Source organism: Formica exsecta, unplaced genomic scaffold (genome assembly GCF_003651465.1).
Source record: "Formica exsecta isolate Colony F162 unplaced genomic scaffold, ASM365146v1 scaffold114, whole genome shotgun sequence".
Lineage (NCBI taxonomy): Eukaryota > Metazoa > Arthropoda > Insecta > Hymenoptera > Formicidae > Formica > Formica exsecta.
The window spans coordinates 166,579-176,445 of record NW_021848479.1 but is presented as its reverse complement, the minus strand read 5'-3'; the positions used below and the strand labels follow the sequence as shown (position 1 = coordinate 176,445).

The 9,867-nt window shown below is 31.7% G+C and overlaps 1 pseudogene; it reads left to right on the top strand.

Annotated features, from left to right (window-relative positions):
* LOC115237340 overlaps window positions 1-8,875 on the top strand; it is a 13,907-nt pseudogene extending 5,032 nt beyond the window's left edge.
* The last annotated feature ends 992 nt before the right edge of the window (window positions 8,876-9,867 follow it).

Here is a 9,867-nt window from a genome sequence, read left to right as displayed (position 1 = left end):
ATTTTTTGTTTAAAACCCGTTGAAAATTTTGTTTGAAAACACATGATTAGAAACAGAAAGCAGACTGGTCAAGCTGCTCGATGTCTAATGAGGAAACCGTCACAAGGAAACGGAATAACATAGTAAAACATACGAGATAATAACAAATATTATAATACAAAATCAAAAACAAAAACAAAGGTATAAACAAAATCTGGGAAAGAACAAGGGAGAGGAAAAAAAGAAAAGAAGAAACATTAGGAGCATTTGTTTATGATAAGAAGGTAAGAATGGTCCAGAAAAATCGTGTCATCTTGAAGATTTATGCTATTTTTTTGTTGCTTAATGTATAACATTTTCAGTATGAGTCTCTTGATATAAGAAGGCTCTTCGTCTAATATTCAGATGTTATCCCAATCAAATTCATGCCCTGTGAGTCGATGTTCTGTAATTTCCGAGTGACAAGAAAAATCACGGTTTATATTGAGGCGATGTTCTTAAATTCTCGGAAAGGTTCTTAAATTTTTATTCACAACATCCGAAATATCACAAAAAGGGCGTCATTATCGGCTTAGTGGATCGGATCTTCCGCTTATCGTATCCACAAATCCGTGAAAAACATTTTAATCTAATTATCAACATCTTTATGGAAAATAACTACCCTTTGGATTTTATTTATATGACCATCTGTAACAGGATTAAATCTTTAATTAATGAAAGGGCTAGCTTCGATTCTCCTTCCAGTTCCTGTACCCCTCCCAGTTTCCCTTTTTGCCATTCCTTCCTTTTTTACAATCCCTTACGTAAGAAGTGTCACAGAAAGATTAATGCCAGTAATTAAAAATATCGAGAAAGCTATGGCATATGTATGTGTCAATAAACTTAACATTATTAAAACATATAAAGATTCTCTTCCGGCTTTAAATCGTAATAATGTGGTATATAAGATCTGTTGCCGTGACTGCGATGCGTCTTATGTAGGCCAAACGAGTCGACAATTAACAACAAGGATAAGAGAACATCACCTTAATATAAAACGTGATTTTTCTTGTCACTTGGTAATTACGGAACATCTCACAGGGCATGAATTTGATTGGGATAACGTCCGAATATTAGACGAGCCTTCTTATATCAAGAGAGTCATATCGGAAATGCTATACATTAAGCAACAAGAAAATAGCATAAATCTTCAAGATTCACGCGATTCTTTTGGACCATTCTTACCTTCTTATTATAAACAAATGCTCCTAATGTTTCTTCTTTTCTTTTTTTCCTCTCCCTTGTTCTTTCCTATGTTTTGTTTTTAACCTTGTTTTCGTTTCTGATTTTGTGTTATAATATTTATTATTATCTCGTACGTTTAACTCTGTTGTCCCCTTTCCTTGTGACGGTTTCCTCATTAGACATCGAGCAGCTTGCTAGACCAGTCTGCTTCCTGTTTGTAATCATGTGTTTTCAAACAAAATTTTCAACGAGTTTTAAACAAAAAAATTTTTCAAAGAGTCTCGCATCGCTTTTAATTAACTTGAACATCAATTTTGGTTTTGTAAATAACTTTATCTCTTTCATTTTCATCCTCATTTCTATAGTTTTTCGATTCATACTCATCGCAGCGTTGCATCTTGCATCTTGCATCTTTTACTAATTTCGCCACCCCTATTTCCTCAACTTCATACGCTTATATTGGACACACATTATTTTTCGATTAAAAGCTTCACTATCGGTTTTCTTACTATGAATATGGTGTCACTCGCTTGCTCGCGCCCGCCTCCAACATTTTGCCTAAGAACATAATTAAGCGGCCGTGTGATGAATTTAACCCACGCGAAATCTTACAGTCACCTGTGATCCATTGGATAATCTTGTAAGCGCTGTATAATGTTAGTTAGTATAAGTTGCGTTCCAGATACATTACTCCACCTCATGAGTTCTCGGTTTTTGTATTAATATTAAATTATTACTATTGATAAAAGGACCCAAAATGGGCCGAAACGTTTAGTGTCATTTTATAATGTTTATTTGCGAATTTATGTCGTGACCATCAACATCTTTTGCTAAATAAATAGCACACAATTTTTACGCAATAAATACTGCGTCCGGGTTCTTATTGGCCTTTCCCTCTGAGATTTATTGATTTCATCATTTGAGCCTTGTGTATTTAAATATTCATTGTTGTAAATAAACAATATTTTCATTAAAGATTTGAACTGATTTGTAATTTTTTAATAATGTCATATGGCTTTATAATTAAGATCAAAAATTATAAAAAATAATAAATTAAAATTAATTTAATTATAAGAATTTTACATATTCATTATATATATAATGTTTTTTCTGCTGTTGTTATAATAATGTTTTATAATAAGAAAATAATGTATGTATTTTTTAGAACTTTATATTGGGAAAGTTACACTGAATATAAAAATTTTTAGTAATCACTATATACATATAAACATTTTTATTCTACTATTGTTTTAATAATGTTCTATAATAAAAAAATAATGCATTTATTTTTTAGAACTTTGTATTGGAAAAAGTACAATGAGAATTATGAAACTCAGATTATGCAATCGGATCTTGATGGAAAAAACTTTCAAATTTTTCAGAAAAATATATCTATATGCCCCTTCACAGTCTATATGTCACGTCTTATTATTATGAAAATTGACGACATAAATACTAAGAAACCGCTAATTTATTGGCTAATGAATAATCTCTTGTTTGTGACAGACATTAACGTTTCTATATGCAATTTGATTATACAAACCAAAAAACTCGATTATAACAAATACTTCCGATCTTTAGCGATTGACAAGACAAACATTTATATTCTTATAATGGATGATATATATGTTTTGGAAAAAAAGTATGCACTTCTCGAAAGCGTAGATGCATACAAATACATCCAAAAGATAAAAATGTATTCCGTTAATACTTTTCATTCTTGCGATAAATCTTTGCAATCCTATCCTCCGACGAGATGTCTGACGCCGGACGAAAAAGTTTACAACGAATTGATATACACAGTAACGACGAACAGTAACATCGTAAATCTTCCGGGACCGGTCCCTAAGAGTGGATGCAAAAATTACAATTTACCTACCACCCTATATACCATCAACATCATAAGCTATTATTTGGACAATAAGCTTAACAAATTCGATAATTTCACCGTGCAGACGATGTACAAGCGATGTTACGAGATTCAGGATTTAATGCCGTTTGCAGAGTACAAGTTACTGCTAACCTTAAGCAATTTTTACTCTGATCAGTTAGCGATGAATCCGTTATTCGGCTCGGAAGTGATACTGTCAACTAAACGGAATAAACTCGACGCACCGAAAAATGTGACAGTTCAGGCTTTGACGCCTACAATAGCGGTAGTTTATTGGATGCCATCTGAGAAACTAAACTGCGTGTCCATGATTTACAAAGTATATTGGACGTCTATTCTCGAAATGGGCCGAAACGTTTGGTGTTTGTCATTTTATAATGTTTATTTGCAAACTTATATCGTGACCATCAACATCTATTGCTAAATAAATAGCATACAATTTTTACGCAATAAATACCGCGTCCGGGTTCTTATTGGCCTTTCCCTCTTGGATTTATTGATTTCATCATTTGAGCCTTGTGTATTTAAATATTCATTGTTGTAAATAAACAATATTTTCATTAAAGATTTGAACTGATTTGTAATTTTTTAATAATGTCATATGGCTTTATAATTAAGATCAAAAATTATAAAAAATAATAAATTAAAATTAATTTAATTATAAGAATTTTACATATTCATTATATATATAATGTTTTTTCTGCTGTTGTTATAATGTTTTATAATAAGAAAATAATGTATTTATTTTTTAGAACTTTATATTGGGAAAATTTAACTGAATATGGAGAAACTCAGATAATGCAATCGGATTTTGATGGAAAAAACGCTCGAATCTTTCAGAAAAATATATCTATATGCCCCGTCAAAGTCGATATGTCACTTTTTATTTTTATGAAAATTGATGATATAAATATTAAGAAACCGCTAATTTATTGGCTATTTTATAATCTCTTGCTTGTGACAGACATTAACGTGTCTATATGCAAATTCTATATACAAAGTGAAAAAATCAGTAATTACAAATATATCAAATTTTTAGCGAGTGACAAGACAAACATTTATATTCATATGATGTTTGATGATAATAATATATATGTTTTGGAAAAAAAGTATGCACTTCTCGAAAGCGTAGATGCATTCAAATACATCCAAAAGATAAAAAAAAGAGTCTCGCATCGCTTTTAATTAACTTGGACATCAATTTTGTTTTTGTAAGTAACTTTATCTCTTTCATTTTCATCATCATTTTTATAGTGCTTCGATTCATACTCATCGCAGCGTTGCATCTTGCATCTTGCATCTTTTATTAATTTCGTCACCCCTATTTCCTCAACTCCATACGCTTATATTGGACACACATTATTTTTTGATTAAGAGCTTCACTATCGGTTTTCTTACTATGAATATGGTGTCACTCGCTTGCTCGCGCCCGCCTCCAACATTTTGCCTAAGAACAAAATTAAGCGGCCGTGTAATGAGTTTAACCCACGCGGAATCTTACAGTCATCTGCGATCCATTGGATAATGTTATAAACGCTGTATAATGTTAGTTAATATAAGTTGCGTTCTGGATACATTACTCTGACTCACGAGTTCTCGGTTTTTATATTAATATTAAATTATTACCATTGATAAGGATCCGAAATGGGCCGAAACGTTTGGTGTTTGTCATTTTATAATGTTTATTTGCAAACTTATATCGTGACCATCAACATCTATTGCTAAATAAATAGCATACAATTTTTACGCAATAAATACCGCGTCCGGGTTCTTATTGGCCTTTCCCTCTTGGATTTATTGATTTCATCATTTGAGCCTTGTGTATTTAAATATTTATTGTTGTAAATACACAATATTTTCATTAAAGATTTCTACTGATTTGTAATTTTTTAATAATGTCATATGGCTTTATAATTAAGATCAAAAGTTATAAAAAATAATAAATTAACATAAATTTAATTATAAGAATTTTACATATTCATTATATATATAATGTTTTTTCTGCTGTTGTTATAATAATGTTTTATAATAAGAAAATAATGTATGTATTTTTTAGAACTTTATATTGGGAAAGTTACACTGAATATAAAAATTTTTAGTAATCACTATATACATATAAACATTTTTATTCTACTATTGTTTTAATAATGTTCTATAATAAAAAAATAATGCATTTATTTTTTAGAACTTTGTATTGGAAAAAGTACAATGAGAATTATGAAACTCAGATTATGCAATCGGATCTTGATGGAAAAAACTTTCAAATTTTTCAGAAAAATATATCTATATGCCCCTTCACAGTCTATATGTCACGTCTTATTATTATGAAAATTGACGACATAAATACTAAGAAACCGCTAATTTATTGGCTAATGAATAATCTCTTGTTTGTGACAGACATTAACGTTTCTATATGCAATTTGATTATACAAACCAAAAAACTCGATTATAACAAATACTTCCGATCTTTAGCGATTGACAAGACAAACATTTATATTCTTATAATGGATGATATATATGTTTTGGAAAAAAAGTATGCACTTCTCGAAAGCGTAGATGCATACAAATACATCCAAAAGATAAAAATGTATTCCGTTAATACTTTTCATTCTTGCGATAAATCTTTGCAATCCTATCCTCCGACGAGATGTCTGACGCCGGACGAAAAAGTTTACAACGAATTGATATACACAGTAACGACGAACAGTAACATCGTAAATCTTCCGGGACCGGTCCCTAAGAGTGGATGCAAAAATTACAATTTACCTACCACCCTATATACCATCAACATCATAAGCTATTATTTGGACAATAAGCTTAACAAATTCGATAATTTCACCGTGCAGACGATGTACAAGCGATGTTACGAGATTCAGGATTTAATGCCGTTTGCAGAGTACAAGTTACTGCTAACCTTAAGCAATTTTTACTCTGATCAGTTAGCGATGAATCCGTTATTCGGCTCGGAAGTGATACTGTCAACTAAACGGAATAAACTCGACGCACCGAAAAATGTGACAGTTCAGGCTTTGACGCCTACAATAGCGGTAGTTTATTGGATGCCATCTGAGAAACTAAACTGCGTGTCCATGATTTACAAAGTATATTGGACGTCTATTCTCAACAATATGACACAAAAAAACGAGCTACTTATCAATGATACCGAACATAAGATAAACGGCAAATTATTCACGATAATCGAACCGTTGATACCAGGAGAAATATACAATGTATATGTACGCATATATCCAGCCAACTACAGCGAACTTCATACTGACAGTTTGAGCAAAACTTTGTACATGTATTCGGAACCAAACAATATAACTTTGAACGAGACTAGCATAACCAGTATGAATATCTTGTGGATTTCTAGCGTTAATTTAACAATTCATTACGTATTGGAATATAAAAATGTTGAAATGCAGGAGTGGCAAATTGCAAAAAACTTTAAGGTGAATAATGGGATGGAAGTAATGTACTATATAAAAAAATTACCACCAGAAACTCGACACGAGTTTCATTTGAGACTGAGATACCCCAAATACGAGAAAGATTTTATATTGCCGTCTAAAGGAAGATTTATTTTTTCAACACTGCCAATGAGTAAGCAAGTGAAGATATTATAACATTGTATACTTATTTTAGATATAAAAAAATTTACATTTAAACTAAGTAATTTTTAATAATAAAGTTATAAGTAGGAGTAAGTTTTTAAATAAAATGAATATATTAAGAGTATATTTTTGCGAAACAAAGGTAATATTTCGAGCACTCCTGGAATATACAGTGTAGTTACACAATATTACCAATATATTATATCAAGTTTTGTCGCTATGGTTATTGTAATTTTCATCTGCTACTATTGTAAGTATATTGATACACATTTAGGTTTTTAATCGCAGAAAGAGATTATATCTAATGTGTTGTAGTATATAGAAATTTAAAAAAAAAAGTTTTAAAAAAATTTACTTGTTGAGAAGGCGATGTATAAATTTTGCTATGCATATTATTAGATAAATATATATAAATATATAATTTTATAACAGTATATCGACGACGCAATAAAAATAACAAACAAGTTTTGTCATCGATATTGACCGACACCGAATTAGCGATTCTACAGGAGATGCCTGACGGCCTACTCGTTCATTTCAATATGTCATATAATCCTATATTGCAATATGATTCGGATGAATATGTACTGATCAGAATCACACGTGAACAAATCAAACTAGAAAAACTTTTAGGCAGCGACGCATTCGGAATGGTAAAAACTAATTATTTTGATGCAATGTTATACGCTATTAATTTCTAGATCAACATAAATTAAAACAGATACACATTTTTCGATAAAAATAATTATATGAATAACTTTTTATAAGAGATTATAATGCAAGATTTTTGTGAGATAACATACATATGCACTCTATTATATATTTCTCGTTAAATCATTTAATACAAAAAATGAAATAATGTTATTTGACATTAAACTATATATTTTTTAATGAAGTATAAATTTAAATTAATTTCAAATATTTCGCAGGTATACCAAGGAAAAGTGAAGAATTTATGAAGAACGGGCGTAGAGATACCCGCTGCCGTAAAAATGCTTCGAAAAAATTCTTCTTCGCAAGAAAGAAAAATGTTTTTAGAAGAGGCCAGACTTATGAAGTACTTCCGACATAAACATGTGCTAAGATTATTGGCCATCTGCTTAGATCCGGAAATTCCATCAATCGTGTTGGAATTAATGGAAACTGGTGATCTGCAACAATATTTGAGAGATAGTCGAAAATTACAACCGTCAGATTCACAAGCTCTGCGTCTGCAAGATTTATTCGCCATATGCGAAGATGTTGCGCGAGGCTGTCGGTATCTCGAAGACCTACGTTTCGTTCATAGGGATCTCGCGTGTCGAAATTGCTTAGTATCCGCGAGAGATCGCGAGAACCGTATCGTCAAAATCGGCGATTTTGGATTAAGTAGAGATATTTACAATAGTGACTATTACCGCAAGGTAAATATAATTACTTTAAAAAAACTTTTTTTTTAAATGTTTGTATGTTCTTTTTTTGTCCTAATAATATAGTGCATTTTTATTTTAAATAGAAAATTTATGTAAAATAAATTATTTCTATTTATATAAACCAAAAAATAAGTGGACGTTGTTTATTTTAGTATAAATACTCTAAAAATGGTAAATTTGAAGATTAACTTCGCTAAAATCACATGTTTTAGAAAGGACAAGAACTGCTTCCTATTCGCTGGATGGCACCGGAATCTTTAGTGGTCGGAATATTTACTTCCCAGAGCGACGTTTGGTCATTCGGGGTTATAATGTGGGAAATTACATCGTTGGGTGAGCATCCTTACACTGGCAGGTCTAATCTGGAAGTGATAGATTATGTACGCACTGGAGGCAGGTTGTCGATGCCTCTAAATTGTCCACCGACCTTGTACGAGTTGATGCTGCGTTGCTGGAGTCCAGCGAATGATAGACTGAACTTCAAACTTTGTCTCAAAAATATTATAGCTCTAAGAAATAACATAGAAGATACCTTACTGAGTATAGTGGGTATTATCTAGCCGATAATACTAAATTAATGACGTTATTTTTCAAATGATCAAATGCGAAGTTCTATATAGGAAAAATAATTTTCAATATCTAATATTCTGCCATTTTCAAGTTTAATCTTAATATGTTAAATTTATCGATAGAAAGAAGAAAGACATTTCTTCTTACTTTGCGAAAAATTTTGATGATTGAAAGACACAACACTTGCTCTTGTTACGTCCGGCGGACTCCACGATTCTTTTCTTTCATCGTAAATAGAGATTAGCCGTATCTTAAGAGCGCATTACGCCTTGAAATAAACAAATGGAAACTGAAAGGCGAGACAAACTTTTCGGAAACAAAAATTGAGAGGATATATGATACAAACAGGAAACTAGAGCATATCTGATCTAAGAAATAAGCAAATTAATCAACCACTAAAAGGTTGGGTGACAAATTCTCTTACTAATCTAGATTATGGTTGACAGCTCTCGTAATAAACAATTTCGGTACCAAGAATCTAAATGAAAACCGAAACGGACATTAAAAATGATATCATATGTGCTCGCCTGACAGATCTCCGTTACACGATATCTACCTAAGATAAAACTTAGGTAGATAATAAAAGGCATAACTCTCACTCAAATCGCAACAACTCTCCATTGGGCGAAAGCTAATTCTATAAACAAAAGCCTTCACCAATACCTAAGGTTCTAACACTTCCTATGCTAAAGGGCAACGCCTCCCAGCATCATCGGAGGGCGTGAATAAAAAATTCAATTCGCGAAAAATATTAACGAAACCAATGGAGAGGAGGAGCAAAGGGCTTAATATACTCCGAATCTTTCCTCGCGGCTCATTCATCATTCAGTTCTCATTCATCATTCAATTCTCATTCATCATTCACTTCTCATTCATCATTCAATTCTCAATCATCGTTCAGTTCCAATTCATCATTCAGTTTTCATTCATCATTCAGTTCTCATTCATCATTCATTCTCAATCATCGTTCAGTTCTCATTCATCATTCAGTATTTCTTCATTCAGTTTTCAGTATTCAGATTCAGTTTCAAGTCAGTTTCAGTTCAGTTCAGTTCATTAGACAGTTCGGATCTTTACATTTACAGTTCCGTTTAATTACAGTATCTCAAAACAGAACCGGAAGATTTAAAACCTGAACCTTCCGATCCCGAAGGAGAGTCGGAGTCCTTTTTCGAAG